The sequence below is a fragment of the Staurois parvus genome, unplaced genomic scaffold (assembly GCF_062004578.1).
Source record: "Staurois parvus isolate SC_StPar_1 unplaced genomic scaffold, SC_StPar_1.0 ptg000287l, whole genome shotgun sequence".
NCBI classification, from domain to species: domain Eukaryota; kingdom Metazoa; phylum Chordata; class Amphibia; order Anura; family Ranidae; genus Staurois; species Staurois parvus.
In genome coordinates, this window is record NW_028318083.1 from 10,596,552 (window position 1) to 10,616,963 (window position 20,412).

The 20,412-nt window shown below is 41.2% G+C and overlaps 1 pseudogene; it reads left to right on the forward strand.

Moving 5' to 3' along the window:
- Positions 1–1,568: 1,568 nt before the first annotated feature.
- Positions 1,569–20,412, forward strand: part of LOC149458376 (uncharacterized) — a 44,934-nt pseudogene continuing 26,090 nt past the window's right edge.

Below are 20,412 nucleotides of genomic sequence, written 5' to 3' on the forward strand. Positions count from 1 at the left end.
GAAAAACAGGGCAATCCATTCATTCATTCTAAAAATGATCAAAAATCATACTGCTACACTAGACAATTCTAACTAAATCATATTGAACCCCATGGACGTTTTTATATCAGGGTCAAAGTTGGACACTCTCCAGGGCCATGGGAAAATAATGGTTACTATGTCCCAGTAGTATAGCTATAGACTTAAAATGCAGGTCTCCTGCAGGTATCCTACATATAATAAATAAATAGTATCTTATGCAGTGCCAAAGTGACTACACTACAGCTGCAGGCACCCACAAGTGTTCCTACATCAATCAATAGCACATAAAAAATCTGTCACAGAGATGTTTGACATGATTCGGCAAGTTTGTGGCAATGCTGCAATAAATTGTTCGAGGTGTTTTGACTGGCATGCATGCTTCAAGAGTGGAAGAACATCATTGGAAGATGACAAGAGCTGAGGAAAACCTTCAACAAGCTCAACCCCAGAAAATGCCCTCTTCCCTAAGATGAAGATCCGGCACAAAGGTTGCAATTTTGACAACATGGCAGAGATCCAGCAATTTGCCCAGTTTCATGCAGAATTTCACAATTGCTGTTTGTTTGAACTTCCTGTTCATGGTGAAATAGACATAGTAACGCACATGGTCAGAATAGTACCAGTTGCACAGCTCCTGATGTACACAGGACTATGTCTTTTGGCACACTGACTTATAAAGGTTGGTGTTCCCTGTGTCTATGTGTGCAGCCTGGTGCTGCCATCTGTTGGTGTGTTACAAAACTAGTCTCAAAACATTTTGATACCACCTCATATTCTTTCACCTTGAAGCAGATCTAAAGTCAGCAAACAAAGATTTTAGCTGCTGACTTTTAATAAAAGGACACTTACCTGTCCAGGGATCTAGCACATCCTCAGCCAGGCTAGTTCTTTACTTGCCTTTGGGTTCCTAGTGCCGGCATCCTAATTGTGGGCAGTTGGCTATGCGCTGCTTTTGGCTTCACAGCCGGCTGCCCACTTCATATTTGCGAGCCATGCTGCATTTTGTGAATGATCTGGCAGTCTTCTAGGACCTGTGATGTGCCCCAGAAGACTGCAGGGAGGGAGGGGGAGCAGAACTTTTACTCAAATCGCCTGGGGCTATCCAAGCAGAAGTGGGAGCAGGTACCTATCAAAACTAGGTACCTGCCCCCCCCCCCCCACTAAAAAAAATATGATAAACTTGGTAGAGGAGAGAGGGAGGAGGACATAAAGTGGAACTTTTTTTTTAGGGATTGGTGTTTTGACCTTTTCACAGGTCTGTATATTATTGTTTTCTCTTGTTCCTGAAACCAGAGGGTAGTCCAGGTCAATGCGCTGTTTTTCAACACCAGCAGATCTAAGTGTATCCCTGATCAGTATTGACCCTAATCAGATCTATTAGGCTAGATTCACATTGTTGGGTTGCAGTAACTCACGGCAACCCACACTGGTGAGCTGCGTTGCCATTCATTCTGCGTGGCATCCCAATGCATCGGCACTGCAATGCACATCAAGGCAGATTAACACACTTCAGTGGGTAGTGGAGCACTGTGTTGCTAAAGCCGAGCATGGACCTTGGTGAGTTTTAGTACATTAGGCAATATTCACATGAATATGGTGCCGTAACGCAAAGCGTGTTAATGCGTGTGAGTTAAACACAAATCACAGCACTAATAAGTCCTTTAATAAAATTCACACTTGACACAGATCGATGGATCAAACTTCTGCTATACCAAAACTGGTAACAACTTTGAATAAAAAGGTATTGCTTGCTTAGCATTAAAAAGATAAAAACACTTTCAAGTTCCCTGGCTATACCGCATACGAACAGTTTCTGGTTCGGTCTAGCCTTGCCTACCGCAACTTCTCCGGCTACTTATTTGGTTAATTTGCACCATGTATGACTACATATATAAAAGAAAACTCTGCGCTTAGGTGTGAATAAAAATAAAACACAACTGCTAGCTCCAAGAGTTATGATACCAACCCTAAATAAATAATATAAATAAACAATAGGCCCCTTTCACTCTGATGGTCCGATCGGGTCCTCCTAGCAGTTTTTCATGCGGACCCGATCGGACCATTCATAGACCTCTATGGACCTGTGGGTGTCAGCGGACACTTGTCCGGACAAGCGCTCCATTTCCGTCCGACCACCCCATAGAAGTCATCGGGCTGTGTCTGTGCAGTAGCAGAGCAGACGCAGACCTGTCATCCACCTTCTCAGCGGGGATCAGCGGAGAGATCCTCCACTGAGCAGGCAGATCCGCTGACTGGTTCATCCAGTCTGACAACAAAATATAAAGTGAATATATTGATCCCACAAACACATAAAAATGACATAAAAAGTCCTTCAGACACAAAAAAGTCCCCCAAAAATATGTAAAGAGTCCGCCACAGAAAGTGCATATATCAGTGTTGTTCTAGAGCTGAGAGAACTAAATCCTTCTAAATGAACACTCCACCACCCAGAAAGGCAAGAAACGCTTCCCCAAAATACCACAGTGTACATGGATCCACCTTACCAAATAGTATGACCACCAATAGGAGGATGGTCAAACACACTCTTATTATCATCCACCCTGGACCATCCCTGGATCTTCTATAGGAACCCCTTGCTCACACCTCGTCTCAAAGATGTCCACAAAATGTAATTGCTACCAACACTATGGCCATTAGAAAATCCATAGCTCACTGTTCGGTTTCTAAGGCTGGGCTCCTTTGTCTGTCATAAGCCAATTCTTGTTAATACAAGGAAAGCCATATCTCTTTCTACGTGGTGGTCGCAATAGAGCTCATGGCCTGTTGTTGAGCAAAGCAAAATTATTTGTAGAATTACAGCGAGTCATAAAAGGAAGGCCATGTTCATTAAAGTACGATTACACCACCCTACAATAAATGTAGGATGTCTGTAATGTCATTTTATTATTACAGATAATATGATTGATGAAATAATTTTGATGTTTTTATTACATACAGTATTTATGACCTAGATTAAGTAGACTTAGTGCCGGTCATACCGGATCGATTTGGGAATGGAAATCGCACCTGAAATCACATCTAATGAATGTGAATGTCAGTGTCTTACCATTTGCGATTTGCTGCAGCGCAATTTCTAAAGTAGTTCTTGCATTACTTGTTCTGCAGTTTTGTTGCGCATACATAGAATATAATAGAGAATTGAACTGCAAATTGCAAGAAATCGTTGAAAATATTCACAAGTAGCAATAAAGGCTTCAGAAAAGCACTGAAATTGCACACAAATCGCACTATTTTAAATCGCAGCAGTGTGACCGGTGACTAAGATGTATTTATCCCTGTTTAGTCAGATCTTGGATATGATATACCTCTTCGGATACAAAGCCCACTAGTATGTAGAATTATTGTAGCTGTACAACATTCAGTGCAAACATTCACTGTCTTTTCTGTTGTCTCTGTAATTAGCTTGACTGGAAGGGACATTAAAAAAGAATTATTTCAAGAATATGCAAGTGATGAATTATTTAACATGGCAGCAGCACTTACGATGTAACTAACTAGACAGACTAGATTGTCACTCAAGTTAAAGCAGATGTGAAGCCTAGGGCAACCAAATAAGCAGAGTGTAATGAAGGCACACAACAATCATGCAAAAAAAATTCCTAAGTACCTTTTTGGTGGATGTACTTGCAGCGAACATGTGACCACTTTCTGTCACTTCACATCTATGCATGGCAAGTGCTGTGCGTGGGGAGAAGCTGCAGAGATCTGTTTCTGTTGATGTCATAATCTAATCTGCAATGCTCAGCAGACATGCACCATTTCCCACTACTGTAGGTGGACTGAGGTGACTGATTACTCTCCCTGGTCACTGCTTCTTGGCCACCTTTGTATGAGGTCAGCATTGCCAGTACTGATTAACCTTCCTAGCGGTAATCCCGAGTGTAGCTCGGGGTTAATTTTCAGTACCAAAAATGGTAACCCCGAGCCACACTCGGGATTACCCCATAGTGCTTCTCCTGCTTTCCCCTGACCCCTACCTTGTCCTGCAATCCAGCTATGTCCTCCCGCTGTGTACCCCGGCTATGTCCTCCGGCTGATGCCTGCATCCGTCTTCCGTGTTCCATTCCCTGCGAGCATCGGTACGCATAGGAGCGGAACTGGCGGGAAATTCAAAAGAGTAAAAATATGACACACACACAATACATTGTAATCTGTTAGAATTACATTGCACTGGAACGCACATGTTCCTATTTAAATTAAAGAAAAAAAGAGGGGGAAAAAATTAACTGGAATGCATAAAAAAAACACTGCAACGCGTCAAAAATGTGCATGCAAAAACGCATCCACAACGCATCTGGACTGCATTTCTATAGTGTGAACCGGCCCTAAAAGCAAAGCTGGGTCCTTACCGCCCAGTCACATCAAAGCCGATTTTGAAATTGTGCGACTTACAGTGAAGTCGCACAATTTCAAAATCGAGTGACCTGCCGATTTCATTGCGATTTGCAAGACATCTGACACAGACGTCTATGCAAATTATACAAAAGTAGTGCATGTACTACTTTAGAAATCGGTGCGGCTCCGATAGTCGAAACCGCACCAATATGACCGCGCTGATAGCGGACAATAAGGTGCGACTTTGCATGTGGTTGCAGGAAAGAAAATCGCATCATCTATGGCCTGTCTTACCTGCTGTCAGAATACACTGATCAGCGCTTCTGGCTAAAATTTTGCAACGGTTGGTTGTACAGTACACAAGTCAATCAATAAATCAACTTGTGTACAACCAGCCTGCCCATTCAGCTGGTCTCTGCCGAACTGGTCATAGTTTGATCTATGTACAGCAGGTTTAAAGTAATTGGTTCAACAAAAGAAAATGACTCATATATGGCCAGACTTATGCCTAGTACACAAGATGAGAATATTGGATGGAAAAAAAGCTTTCAGAGCAATCATCCGATAATCTCATCATTAGTACACAGCTTCTGAGAGGGGACAAGCGCGAACATTTTTCTCGTAAGATAACACAACAAACGATTTTCATGTAATTAGTATAGTATTTGTACAAAGAAAATTGAGTGACCAAGACCACGCATTTGCCCAGAAACAAAAGAATATATTATTATACAATACATTACATCACTTCTGAATTTCCTCTGCTCCGCTTCCTCTTTCTGTTGGGGTACCCCAAGGTTCTGTTCTTGGTCCCCTCCTTTTCTCTCTCTATACCTCCTCCCTGGGCCAACTGATAACCTCCCATGGCTTCCAATACCACCTCTATGCTGACGACACCCAGATCTATCTCTCCACTCCCCAGCTCACCCCCTCAATCTCCTCACGTATCACAAATCTACTAAGCGACATATCAGCATGGATGTCACATCACTACCTTAAACTCAATCTTTCAAAAACTGAGCTTGTAATATTTCCTCCTCCCAGATCCAACACTCACGACTTTACCATTAAGATCAACAGCACAACCATTGGTCCTTCCCCTCATGCCAGGCTGCTAGGCGTAATCCTAGACTCTGATCTCTCCTTTGGGCCCCACATCCACTCACTGGCTAAATCCTGCCGCCTCAACCTCTGGAAAATTTCCAAAATCCGCCCCTTCCTGACCAATGACACCACAAAACAACTCATCCACGCCTTGGTTATATCCCGCCTCAATTACTGCAACTCCCTCCTCACTGGTCTACCGTTACACAGGCTATCCCTTCAGTCTATTATGAATTCTGCTGCTAGACTCATACACCTTACCAACCGATCAGCGACTGCTGCCCCTCTCTGCCAGTCCCTCCACTGGATCTACTAACCCAATGTATAAAATTCAAAATACTAACCACAGCTTACAAAGCCATCCACAACACTGCCCCTAGCTACATCGCCAACCTCATCCACAGATACCGCCCAAATCGCCCACTCCGCACCTCCCATGATATCTTCCTCTCTAGCTCCCTCATCACCTCCTCCCACGCTCGCCTCCAGGACTTCTCCAGAGCTTCTCCCATCCTCTGGAACTCCCTACCACAGCATGTCTGGTCAGCCCCCACCCTGTCTGCCTTTAGGCGATCTTTGAAAACTCACTTCTTCAGGGAAGCCTACCCCACCTCCACCTAAAAACTGTACTTGAATCACCTCCACCAGATCATCCCCCGCAGTTATCACCTTTTGTATCCCCTTCCTTTAGATTGTAAGCTCCACAAGCAGGGCCCTCCTATTCCTTCTGTACTGAAATGTATTGTAATTGTACTGTCTCCCTTATATTGTAAAGCGCTGCACAAACTGTTGGCGCTATATAAATCCTGTATAATAATAATAATAACTTGTATTCTGTCTTACGAGAATTTTCGTAACTTTAGTAACCTATTTGTTTTCGATATTAGACTAGCATGCAAAAAAAATATATAATTCGCCCAATATTCTCATCATGTGTACTAGGCTTAGGTCTTGTGATGTCCTACTGAGTTTTTGTTTACAAAGAAACCGAATGGCTTTATTTAAAGAAATAAAAAATGTACTTTAGAAACTACAGAAATTATTAAATGTCCCCATCCTTTGCACACCAGCTGAAATTTCAATCAAACTGACACTGGGAGTGCCTGCAAAGAAATAGTGAATTTGGGGTGCAACAGGAATGACTAGCACAAAGCCAAGAATTAAGAAACTAAAAAAATAAACTAAAAACAGGTAAAAAAAACAAAAAAACAATCAAATTCTTTTGCAGGGCTGCTGGTAAAGACAAGTCCCATCCTTTTTTACACAGCGCTAGGTACTAAAAAAATGAAGATCTTAGGTAAACCAGCCTAGGAAACTGTACGAAATGTGCCTTATATAAAAATAGCAATATAAAATGGAGGACACTAATGTAAACAAGGACTAACTTCACAGAAATTATATGATGATATACAGTAGATGGCAGTGGGTGTTATAATTGCCAGCAAAAGTTTTTTCCTTTGTTTTTTAGTGTCTGTTCAAATCTTTTTCATATAATCTGAACTGAAATTAAAGTGGTTTGTATGTCACATTTATTGGATTGATTCTGGTATCCGAGCAGCAGTGTAAAATAACCTTGTTATCTGGGCTTCATTGTTGCTTCTGCACAAGGGAAGGCGGCTTTATTCTGACACAAAGAAAACCTAATCCAAAGTACTTGAACTCCTGATGAGAAAGTTCTTATCTAACCCTTACATAATTCATGTATCATCTTTGCTGAATCATGTGGCAAAGTCGGACACTTGTTGGGTTAACCATCATCAAGCTTATCTGTGGTGCTGTTCGCCTTTCATTTGCTGTGCATTTTTACACCAGAATATTTCAGATCAATGCCTACATATACAGTGCTTTGAAAAAGTATTCATACCCCTTGGCATTTTCCACATTTTGTCATGTTACAACCAAAAACTTAAACGTATTTTATTGGGATTTTATGTGATAGACCAACACAAAGTGGCACATAATTGTAAAGTGGAAGGAAAATGATAAATGGTTTAATTTTTTTTTACAAATAACTATTTGAAAAGTGTGGTGCGCATTTGTATTCAGCCCCCCTGAGCTGCAAGTCTTTTTGGGGATGTCTCTACCAGCTTTGCACACCTAGAGAGTGACATTTTTGCCCATTCTTCTTTGCAAAATAGCTCAAGCTCTGTCAGATTGGATGGAGAGCATCTGTGAACAGCAATTTTCAAGTCTTTCCACAGATTCTCAATTGGATTTAGGTTTGAACTTTGACTGGGCCATTCTAACACATGAATGAGCTTTGATCTATACCATTCCATTGTAGCTCTGGCTGTATGTTTAGGGTCGTTGTCCTGCTGGAAGGTGATCCTCCACCCCATTTTCAAGTCTTTTACAGACTCTAACAGGTTTTCTTCTAAGATTTCCCTGTATTAGAAGAGACCAGCTTCCCTGTCCCTCCTGAAGAAAAGCATCCCCACAACATGATGCTGCCACCACCATGTTTCACGGTGGGGATGGTGTGTTTAGGGTGATGTGCAGTGTTAGTTTTGCTCTTAGGCCAAAAAGTTAAAGTTTGGTCTCATCTGACCAGAGCACCTTCTTCCATATGTTTGCTGTATCCCCACATGGCTTCTCGTAAACTGCAAATGGGACTTTTTATGGCTTTCAACAATGGCTTTCCTCTTGCCACTCTTCTATAAGGGCCAAATTTGTGGAGTAAATAGTTATCCTGTGGACAGATTCTCCCACCTGAACTGTGGATTTCTGCAGCTCCTCCAGAGTTACTATGGGCCTCTTGGTTGCTTCTTTGATTAATGCTCTCCATACCCGGCCTGTCAGTTTAGGTAGACATGGAAGACCATGTCTTGCTTGGTCTGCAGTTGTGCCATACTCTTTCCATTTTTGGCTGATGGATTGAACAGTGCTTCGTGAGATGTTCAAAGTTAAGGATATTTTTTTATAATCTAATCCTGCTTTAAACTTCTTCACAACTTTATCCCTGAGCTGTCTGGTGTGTTCCTTGGCCTTCACGATGCTGTTTGTTCACTAATGTTCTCTAGCAACCTTCTGAGGGCTTCACAGAACAGCTGTATTTATACTGAGATTATATTATGCACAGGTGGACTCTATTTACTAATTAGGTGACTTTTGAAAGCAATTGGTTCCACTAGATTTTAGTTAGGGGTATCATAGTAGGGGGGCTGAGTAAAGGGGGCTGAATACAAATGCACGCCACGCTTTTCAGATAATTATTTGTAAAAAATTTTGAAAAGCATTTTTCATTTTCCTTCTACTTCACAATTATGTGCCACTTTGTGTTTGTCTATCACATAAAATCCCAATAAAATACATTTACGTTTTCGGATGTTACATGACAAAATGTGGAAAATGTCAAGGAGTATGAATACTTTTTCAAGGCGCTATATAAGTAGGGCAGGCCATAGATTAGTGAATTTTCTTTACTTCCACCAAGGAAGCACTATTGTGTTCTGCCAGCGGGAAGTCATTCCCTTCTGGCACAACACAATGATTAATGTTTCCAGCTATAGCTGGTGGCACTAATCATTTGGGAAAAATCTGACAGGGTGGTTATACACAAATGAATCAATAGATTGACTTGTGTCCAACCATGGTGCTCATACATGGATCGAACTTCAGCCAGTCCCTGATGAACTGGCTGAATTTCAATCCATGTATGGCCAGTTTAACTTAAACCTCTTTGCCTTGACTAAGTGATAGAAGTGTTTATTATATATTCCAGGTTTGAGAGAGACACCAAATGCCAACTTGGATAAAATGGGAGATGATACAAAAGATAAGATATATATTGATCTCACACATGGACAATGTGATCAACACTTCAATGTATCTGTTACAGCTGGTTGACATGAAGTTAGTGCTAATCAAAAAATAATTATCTACAGGAGTCCCTTTCCCTTTTGACCCATATACATTGGCTTAGAAGTTAGGTTAGAGCCAGCTAGTTTATTGTGATAATTGTACCATCTGGGTACTTTTCTTTACAAGGTGGATAGGAAAAAAATGTTTTATGTTGTGGCACAACCCAAAAAACCTGTTCAGCTAAATTATTTCTGCACTGGGAAATGGGTGAAAATTCCAACAATTACTGACAAAAAAGAGACCACTGATGAGTATATATTTAATTACCTTTTTACCCTAGAAGAACCTTTGAAATAGTTTCAGGTTTTGGGGAACCCCTACTAAAAATTACTATACTTGCAGCTCATGGTAAGTTAGCTTGATCGGTAAGCTGTAGATATACTATACCTAGAATATTTGATACCCAGGGTGGATCATTTTTAGCGCTCTGCTCTATATGTAAAAAATATATTTGTAATAACCATGGAATAAAAAAAATGAGACAAAGAATAAAACATTGATGAAAAGAATGCTCTTTATATTGGGGATCAGCCGGGAAATAAATCCCATTTTGGGTCAGTCAAAAGAATGCTTGTTACACTGATATTCAGCAAAAAAAATGCTTCAATTCACTGGGGATCTTTGAGAAGAATTCCCCTTATATTGGTGCTTAGTGAGAAAAATAGAATACTTACAGACAATTAAAAACATCATTGGTATCAGTGGTTACTTACCTGAGGTAAACATAGAGGCTCCATTGGTTCAACTGGCTGGCTCTACCAATTGGTTTTAGCTGTGGATTTATGAAGGCACCATTACTTAGAGAGGAACTTTACCTAACAGTGTGATAACAAGTAATGTTCTTTAACAAAAGAACATACATTTCACAAGAATAATTATGCTATCAAAATTAGTGTGTTGTAAATTGCCTCCAGCATTGTTCCTGTTTCTTCTTGCCATAGGCCACCATTTTGTTGAAGCAGCAGTCACTTCCTTATTAGAAACTCTCCCCTCTCCTTTGTCTCAAAAATTGTCACTTTCTTCAATTACAATATGTACTTTGCCAACCTTGATTGTATGTCTTGGCTCCATTAGAAGTGTTGCAGTGCTGAGGTTCACAGGCTGCCACTGCAGAGGGATAATGGAGACACTATAAGGGAGATAAGACTCTCTCCTTGTAAGTTTAACTCTTTTGTGTCTCCCTGGCAACAGAGTTTGTCCTTTCACCTCTCCTGCTTTTCTTTTCTCTCTCCCTAATCTGTGTTTCCTCAGCATAGTTTGCATCATTCCTGTTGCGTTCCTCCCCCTTCAGCAACAGTAATTCTTAAAGCAGCTGATTGGCTTCTAGTGACTCTGATTTTAGGCACAGTGCCAAAAATAGAGAGCAACTGAGTGTGTGCAGAGAAGGGTGCATTACTAGATTTTAAACAGTGAAGGTAATTTTTTGGAATGTTTTACATAGCTATACCCATTACCGGGACAGCGTCATCCAGCACCCAGGGCAAGGATCCAGAATTGCACCCCCCTACCCCCCTGGTAATACATGCCATAGAATTGGTGTGCCACCCTTCATCTATTATTTGCTCCTTTGCTTCTCTGTGCCCAGGGCAACCCTCTGCTATGCAGAGCAATACACAGCAGCAAGCTGGAGCCGACAGGGAAAAGATCTGTATTGTTTACATACAGACCTCTCCCTCGTCAGTGATACTCAGCGATCACAGGGAATCTCTGGCTGATTCCCGGTGGTTGACAGTTGTAGTCGCCAATGGCCCCCCACCTGGAAATACAAAATCACGTATATATATATATAAAAATGTGATTTTGCGCAGCCCTGCCGCCCTGTAGCAGTAGTTCTGTTATAGGGTGGTCGGGAAGCGGTTTATATACAGTATTACATATTATCAGGATTTTTGTGATTAAATACAAAAACACAAGTAACAGTATGGCTAGTTTTATAGATTAGCATCAAGCATCGTTAAATTCAGAGTGACAACCTAAGAAGTGAAAAATTGCAGAATGCGTGCATGTACTCTTTACATCATCTCCAAGTAAATCTTTACAACATTTTATGCAACATGACATATAACAGCTCCATATATAATTTGCAGACAAATTACCACCTACACATATCTGCGCACTCACAGTATTATTTAGGGTTGATGCACATTCTGCTTTCACACTTTCAGCCATCTTGCTATGACATATAATTCACTGAGGTAAGAAGCTATGTTTCCTGCCTTCGCTATTTGAATGCTAAAAAAAATCAAATCAATTTTAATCATTCTTTCACATACTGACAGGATCACTGATAATCTTTCACAGAGAGAGTTGTCACTTGTGATTGAAATTACTATTTTGCCTTTAGACAACAATCAAAAATGTATTTATTGATTTAAAAATAGCTGGTCACACATGCAACGGATGGTGTTATATGCATGCAATGTGAAAAACAGACCTTTTAGAGTCCCCTTCATTTGCACAGACCAAAATATCTGTAAAATGTACAAGCAGTGTACACTCTCTGGGCTTCCTATATGTCTTGCAACTTCCAGAACCTCTTGCTGCATTCCCCATGATATAAAATAAATTACAAAATGCAACAGGGAGAGTGGGAACCCCAGTAATGACCACAACAGGTTTGCAGTTTAAAGAACTTGAGCAATTGTCAAGGAGCTTACCTCTCCAGCATCTACCAAAAACTAAAATATAAGATTTGGGTTGTTTGAAGAGTTTCTAGAATTTTTAGTTCACAATACAAAGAAAACCCACAGGTAACCTCTGTAGAAATACAGGCTGATCTGAATAAAGATGGTGTGGTTGTTTTGAGGAGCACAATACCACGATGCTTGAACAAAAATGAGCTGCATGGTCAAGTTGCTAGAAAGAAGCCCTTACTGTGCCAATGCCACAAAAAAAGCCAGTGAGGCATGTCAAGGTGTTATCAGGCATATTGGAACCGGGATTTTTTGTGGCATTGGCAAAGTAAAGGCTTCCTTCTGGCAACCTGACCATGCAACTCATTTTTGTTCAAGTATTGTCGTATTGTCTCCTTGAAACAACCACATTGTCTTTTTCCAGACTGTATTTCTCCTGAGGTTACTTGTGGGTTTTACTTTGTATCCTGAACAATTCTTCTGACAGTTGTGGCTGCAATCTTTTTTGATCTACCTGACTTTGGCTTGGTATCAGGGGATCCCCAAATTTTCCACTTCCTAATAAGTGATTGAACAGTACTGACTGGCATATCCAAGGCTTTGGATATCTGTTTATATCCTTTTTCATCTTTGTAAAGTTCCTTTACCTTGTTACACAGGTCTTTTGACAGTTTTTATTATGTTCCCCATGACTCAGTATCTAATCTGCTCATTTGCACAGACCAAAATATCTGAAAAATTTACAAGCAGTGTAAATTGAGGGAGGGGATGTAGCTGTGTTCAGAATTAAGCAATCACATTAAAAATCATGTTAAATAGGAGTCAGTACTCACTTAATTCAGCGGTTCTAGAAGGTCTTTCCTGGCATTTTCTTAGTTGCATCCTACAGCAAAAGCCATGGTCCGCAGACAGCTTCCAAAGCATCAGAGGGATCTCATTGTTAAAAGGTATCAGTCAGGAGAAGGGTACAAATGAATTTCCAAGGCATTAGATATACCATGTCTTTTTACCAAGTAAATCTCTTTTTATGTTTACTTCCCCTCCCTAAAATATATAGATGCTGGAGAGGTAAACTCCCTGACAATTGCTCAAGTTCTTGAAACTGCAAACCTGTGTGCTCATTACTGGGGTTCCCACTCTCCTTGTTGCATTTTTTTAATTTATTTTATATCATGGGGAATGCAGCAAGAGGTTCTGGAATTTCCAAGGCATATAGGAAGCCCGGAGAGTTTACACTGCTTGTAAATTTTTCAGATATTTTGGTCTGTGCAAATGAGAAGATTAGATACTGAGCCATGGAGAACATAATAAAAACTGTCAAAAGACCTGTGTAACAAGGTAAAGGAACTTTACACAGTGAAGACAGTCATCATCAAGTGGAGAAAATATAGCGCAACAGTGACATTACCAAGAACTGGACGGGTCTCCAAAGTTGATGAAAAGACAAGAAGAAAACAGGTCTGGGAGGCTGCCAAGAGGCCAACAGCAACATTAAAGGAGCTGCAGGAATATCTGGCAAGTACTGACTGTGTGGTACATGTGACAACAATCGGGGATTGTTGCTTCCACAGCAGGTGTTTTAGTAAAGATTTGCAGTATATTTTGCTGGGCATAGGGGTCAAGTTTAAGAGCACCACTGCTGGGTTATCAAAAAGAGAAAAATTAATACGTTTGTGTAGGATCTGCAGGACCTGTTACCAAAAAGGGAGAAGATTAAAGTCTCAAAAGATGTGAAGGTGATCGACCTTAGTACAGCATCTCCAACATAGAGGGCTCTGGCCAGGAAATAGGGATGCCAACACAAACAGAGTCCGGTACCAGCGTGTCAATACTTTGAAAGTGATATTTGCTTCAAAGTGAAGACTTGTGAGCAAAAAAAAGAATATGATTCTTTTGATCTTATGAAAACATAGTGTTCAGATCTCTTTCCCACATGCCGCAAGCAAGATACTGTAAGAAGAAGAGAGGGCTTTCCTAATAGGCCCCTTCCCCAGTAGAGAGGTCTTCAAAAGAAGTGAGTTGTCCACGAAAACTTGTGTGAGCTGGTAGAGAGTGCAAAAAATAAGACAGCTGCAGCAAGAACAGACATGGTAAGTGTGCCAAATAAGTCTGATGGTCATACCCATCTAGAGAAGCCTAAGAAAGTGGAAGCTCTGACCAAATTAAGGTCAGGTTGGAGTTGAAAGGTCTCCTCCATGTGACCAGGAGCAAAGTCTGGGTGACCAATAATAGGTGTCAAAGGGGAAGGGAAGCCTGGCACAGCTGCTAGTTTATAATACCAGTGAAGTTAATTTAAAGTTGGCTCAATCAAATGTGTGCAAATGATCGAAAGATCAGTGCATGAGAGCTGGATCCCTGACTATGGGAGGCCAGCCAAGCAGAATGGCACCGACTACTGTTCCAGCGAGACCCAAAGCTTAGAAGGGGAGTGCCTGCACCAGTCAACGACTCTGGTCATATGAACCGTTGTGCAGTATAAAATCAGGGAGGGGATGCCAACCTCACCTTGTAGCTTAGGGTGCTGCAGGAGGGTTTGTTTGAGGTGGGATGATTTCCCTTTCCAGACATATTTAGTGAAGGCCACCCTGAGCACCCAGAAAAATGCTTGTGGTTTCCAAATAGGCAAAGCCTGAAAAAAGATACAGGAGGCATAGCATAATGTTAATTTTAAAGACATTGCATCTACCAAACCACGACACCACTAAAGATTTCCATTTTTCCAAGTCAGCGGAGAGAGAAGCCAATATAGCCAAAGCCAAACTGAAAAATGAGAGAACATGATTATTTGACTGATGTGAATGTAATATATATATATATATATATACTGCTCAAATAATTAAAGGAACACTTTTTAATCAGAGTATAGCATAGAGCCAGTTATACTCCAAGGATATTGATCTGGTCAGTTAAGTAGCAGAGGGGGTTGTTAATCAGTTTCAGCTTCTTTGGTGTTAAAGAAATTGACAACAGGTGCACTAGATGGGCAACAATGAGACAGCCCCCAAAACAGGAATGTTTTTACTGGTGGAGGCCACGTACATTTTTTTCCCTACTCATCTTTTCTTACTGTTTTTCACTAGTTTTGTATTTGTCTAGGGTCAGTGTCACTACTGGTAGCATGAGACAATACCTGGACCCTACAGAGGTTGCACAGGCAGTCCAACTCCTCCAGGATGGCACATCAATACGTGCCATTGCCAGGTTTGCTGTGTCTCTCAGCACAGTGTCAAGAGCATGGAGGAGATTCCAGGAGACAGGCAGTTACTCTAGGAGAGCTGGACAGGGCCGTAGAAGGTCCTTAACCCATCAGCAGGACCGGTATCTGCTCCTTTGTGCAAGGAGGAACAGGATGAGCACTGCCAGAGCCCTTCAACATTACCTCCAGCAGGCCACTGGTGTGAATGTCTCTGACCAAACAATTAGAAACAGACTTCATGAGGGCCTGAGGGCCCAACGTCCTCTAGTGGGCCGTATGGTCACTGCCCGGCACCATAGAGCTTGATTGGCATTCGCCATTGAACACCAGAATTGACAGGTCCTCCACTGGCACCCTGTGCTTTTCACAGGTGAAAGCAGGTTCACCCTGAGCACATGTGACAGACATGAAATGGTCTGGAGAAGCCATGGAGAATGTTATGCTGCCTGTAACATCATTCAGCACGACTGTTTTGGTGGTGGGTCAGTGATGGTCTGGAGAGGCATTTTCATGGAGGGATGCACAGACCTCTATAGGCTAGACAATGGCACCCTGACTGCTCTGATCAACATATGGCTTTTTCATTTTAAACACTAATTCATACCAGTTATTGCTTTGATAATTATCTTTCTTAAAACAAAAGAGAAGTTGTTCACAGAACACATTAAACCACAGACTGATAATAACTTTCCAATGACCATTTCCCTGACCCTGGATGTAGGCATTTAAATATTATTATTGTATCAAACATAACTTGATATAGAATGATGTACCTCAGGAAAAAACACTCTCCACTTGTATAGCTGGAATTAAATTAAACATTAGCGCTATAATTACCTGAAAGTAATTTACCTGAACTCTGTTTATCTTCATTACTAATTAACTTTTCCAGGATAAGGGCATCAGCAAACTTTTAAAAACAATGTTTTAAAATGTCTCTTCAACAAAGAACACACCTTCATGCTAACATGGTTTTTAAAAGCAGGATATACTCTATATATACCTACTAGTGTGAAGCGCCCTCTTCTAGTTAGACTGCTGGGTAAATTTAGTTTTTGGCTCCATTGTAGTGAGTGGAGAAGTGATTATTTGTGTTTGCCTTTTCAGGGTTTTCTGAGCAGACAATTTGATTACTCCCACCTGCCTCTGAAAGAGGTTTCCAGGGCATAAGGCTGGAAGATTCAAGTGATTAATTGAATATTTATCATGCCGCAGCCAATCCCTGGAAGAGGGCATACAGAAAGTGGCTGGGGAGGTGATAAATATGCAGGAGGCTTCAGCAGACTGTTCTTTTCTCTCAAGGAAGGGTTTGGGGTCTCTTAGGGGTGTTTTTTAAAACATTTCAAAACATAGGATGGGATCGGTATTAGTAAAATATGAAACAGACAAAGGTGTTTTGGTAAGACTGTCATTTAGATAGCATTCATTTTCCTATGAAAGATAAGGTGAGTAGGGACCAGGAGGAGATAAGCGTTTTAAGTCATTAGAACACTGAAATGTAATTAGATGCACAAAGAGTATGATATGTACAAGTGAGAGGAATTCCTTGATAATCTAGTTATAAAGTGGACCAAATGAATTTGTAGTTCTGTCTCAGGGAGTCTGGAAGAGAGATACTGAGATCTGAAGACTTGTTTTCAGTATTAACAAGGACTGAGATGTCAAGAATAAAACAGGTAATGTGTGTTTGTGTTGATGTTAAGAGTAGATCATCACCGAACAAACTTATTTTAAAACGATTGAGGCCGTAGATCAATTCCCTGAAGGTCAAGATGTAATAGGCATGCTATGGGTTCTGGGGCTAATATGAATAGTATAGGGGAAAGGGGACACCCCTGGCAAGTACCTCTATGGACTGGGAATGCTTCAGATTGATCTGAGAGGTGTTACACTGTAGCTGAAGGTCGATCATATAGAGCAGGGGTCTCCACATTTTTCAAAGGGCCAGTTTACTGTCCTTCAGATTAGGGTCTGGATTGTGGCCAGTGGGGGGGGGGGGGGTAGAATATGTCCTGGGTCCAGCATCAGTGAGAATAAACATTGCCTCATGGTAGGGTTGGTGGTCAGTTGTAGATCACCAGTGGCCAGTAGGAGGAGGAATAGTGCCCCACCATCACTGTCAGCAGGACTACTGTCTCATCTTTGATATCAGTGGGAGGAATTACGCCCCACTGTTGGTTTCATTGTGAGAAATACTGCCCCAAGGGCCAGATAAAGGCTAGCAAAGGGCCACATCCGGCCCTCGGGCTGCAATTTGGAGACCACAGATATAGAAAGAAAAGCGATTTTGGAAGCCCCATTTCCTTAGAACATAATGCATATACTCCAGTGAAAGAGAGACAAATGCCTTGTGTTTATCTAACCCAAGTAAAATACTGGGATCATGTGTCTGATGCATCAAGTGGATTAAGTGGGTGACTTTGAGGGTATTGTCAAATGACTGTCTGGAAGTGACGAAGCCCAGCTGGTCCTTATAGACTAGAGTGTGTATAAATTTATTGATTCTGTTCACAAGGATTTTAGCTAAAATGTTGGTGTCTACATGGATTTTCTGTTACTTTTAATTCTGGTGACATTGAACAAAAAGGTGAAACCCCTAGTGAGGAAACAGATAGTAATAAAAACCTGACAGGTGGTAACTCTAAAATCCCTATACTAGAAACTGAAAAAAAATAGCTTTAGACACACTTCAAGAATTATTGAGTGTCAATATTAAAGTGACACTGAATGTCCTCATTCGCCAAATGTAACCTATACACATCCACTGCTTAATGGTCTTGTAATATATTTTTAATGAAATAGTTTTTTACTGTGTTTTTTGCCTCCTTGTAAGCAGTGTGCATTAGTTGCAGTCACTTGCTGAGTATGCAGCTTCTGTATAATGCTATGAATAAATGGAGAATTGAAAGTTTCTGTCCCTAAAATGTAAAACCAGGGAGGTCCAAACTAAGCAGTGATACTGAGAACTAAGGTTCATTAATCTTTCCAAATCCCTCCCACTGGCCAGCCTGTTTCTAATCATTGGAGCTCACAGTTCTGGCATTGGAACGCTCAGACTTACAGATAAGGAAATAAGTATTTGATCCCCTGCTGATTTTGAATGTTTGCCCACTCACAAAGAAATGATCAGTCTAAAAATCGAATGGTAGCTGTATTGTAACACTGAGAGACAGAATAGCAACAAAAAATTCAAAAGAAATGCATGTCTAACAAATTACGCACTGATTTGCATGTGCATGAGGGCAATAAGTATTTTGATCACCTATCATTCAGCAGGATTTCTGGCTACCAGGTGTCTTTCATACAGGTAACAAGCTGAGATTAGAAGCAGTCTCCTAAAGGGAGTGCTGCTAATCTAATTTTTTTACCTGTATAAAAGACACCTGTCCACAGGATCAATCAAACAATCAGATTCCAAACTCTCCACCATGGCAAAGACCAAAGAGCTGTCCAAGGATGTCAGGGACAAGATTGTAGACCTACACATGGCTGGACTGGGCTACAACACTATCGCCAAGCAGCTTGGTGAGAAGGTGACAACAGTTGGGCAAACATGCAAAATCAGCAGGGGATCAAATACTTATTTCCTTCACTGTAAGTAAATCCCACAATAGCTGAGTATATGTGCCCAAACTGTCCCGTAATAGGTTATTTTGTCCCTGTAAGCAGTGGGCACGAAGTGGTGGCCAGTAGCCTCTAAGCAGCAAACAATCTGGGATTTCACCTCCTCCCACTCTCCGTCTGGACCCAGTGATGACAGCTGCGACTCGTGACATAACAATGATGATCTCCCACAGACCTGGTGAAGTCAGCAGCAGAGTCTCTCTGTATTTCTGACACTGGGGTAAACCCTACAGCAGGCAGCTCTCTGACACAACAACCCACATTAACCACTTCAGCTCTGGAAGCTCCTTCCTGACCGGGCCTTTTTTTGCAGTTCGGCACTGCGCTATTTTAACTGGCGATTGCATAGTTATGCAACAATGTGCACAAACTAAATTTTATATAATTTTTTTTCACACAGAGTTTTTCTTAGTTTTTTTTTGTTGCCATATAAATGAAAGAAGACTGAAATTTAAAACAAAACATATTTTCTACTTTCTGCAATAAAACATATCCAATACATTTTTTTTTAAAATCTAATTTCTTCCAATAAGTGTATATTGATTGGTTTGTGTGAAAGGTATAGTGTCTACAAACTATGAGATACATACATTTATTTTTTATACTATGGCGGCGATCAGCAACTTATAGCAAGACTGTGATAGTATGATTGGCAATCTGACACTAACTGACACTTTGTGGGAACTGACTAACTGACATCTCCAGTGACACTAATACAGTGATAATAATATACACTGACACAATACGAACCACATTGGATGGGAAGGGGTTGACATCTAGGGGCGATCAAAGGGTTAACTATGTGCCTAATAATGCTTAGTGTGCTTACTGTGTTGTACTTTTACTAAGGAATGTGGCAGATTTTCATCCCTGCCTTGCAGGGAAACAAAAATAATGGCAGATCCCTTCTAGCAGGACAGAGACGGAATGTTGTTTACATTCACAGAGCCCTGTCCTGTAATCTGCTCCACTTCTCAACTGGTCACAACCATCAATCATTGGCTGGAATCTGCTGATCGGTTTGTGCTGTAACTAATCACAGTGCAGCCGGGGCGACAGGCACGTACGCGCCTCCTACCCGAGAGAGTTGGATCATGCAGGGATGCAGCTTTGCCGCTGTACATAAAAGTGATGCTGTCGGCAAGTGGTTCAAGTGTTACTAAACCCACAACAGTAAAATCAGCCTGTATATGCAGTAAAGCATGCTTGTTATATTCACTGTGGAACCTAAGGGGTTAATCCTCTGCATTGTGTAAAAAGGCTGTTTGATCCTGACTTCTCTGATCCTCCTCTTGTTCAAATGTCCACGCTGATAGGACAGACTGAACCCGTAGCACTTCTGCACATGCTCAGTGTAGTGTGTATTGCTGGAGAGGTTTTTTTTTTTTTTTTTTCTTGGGAGAGTGCATGTGCTCAGCACAGGGCCAATCGGCATTGTCCAGACAGAGGTCAGGGGTTTTGCATCCTCCTAGAGCAGAAAGAAAACTCCTCCTACAAGCTTTAACCAGTGATCAGCTGAAGTCACAAGATTGCTCTAACTGCTGATGAGAAAAGGTATTTAGCAGTTTATATTTACTAAAATAATTAAATTTCTGTGTACTGTGGGAGACCAGATAT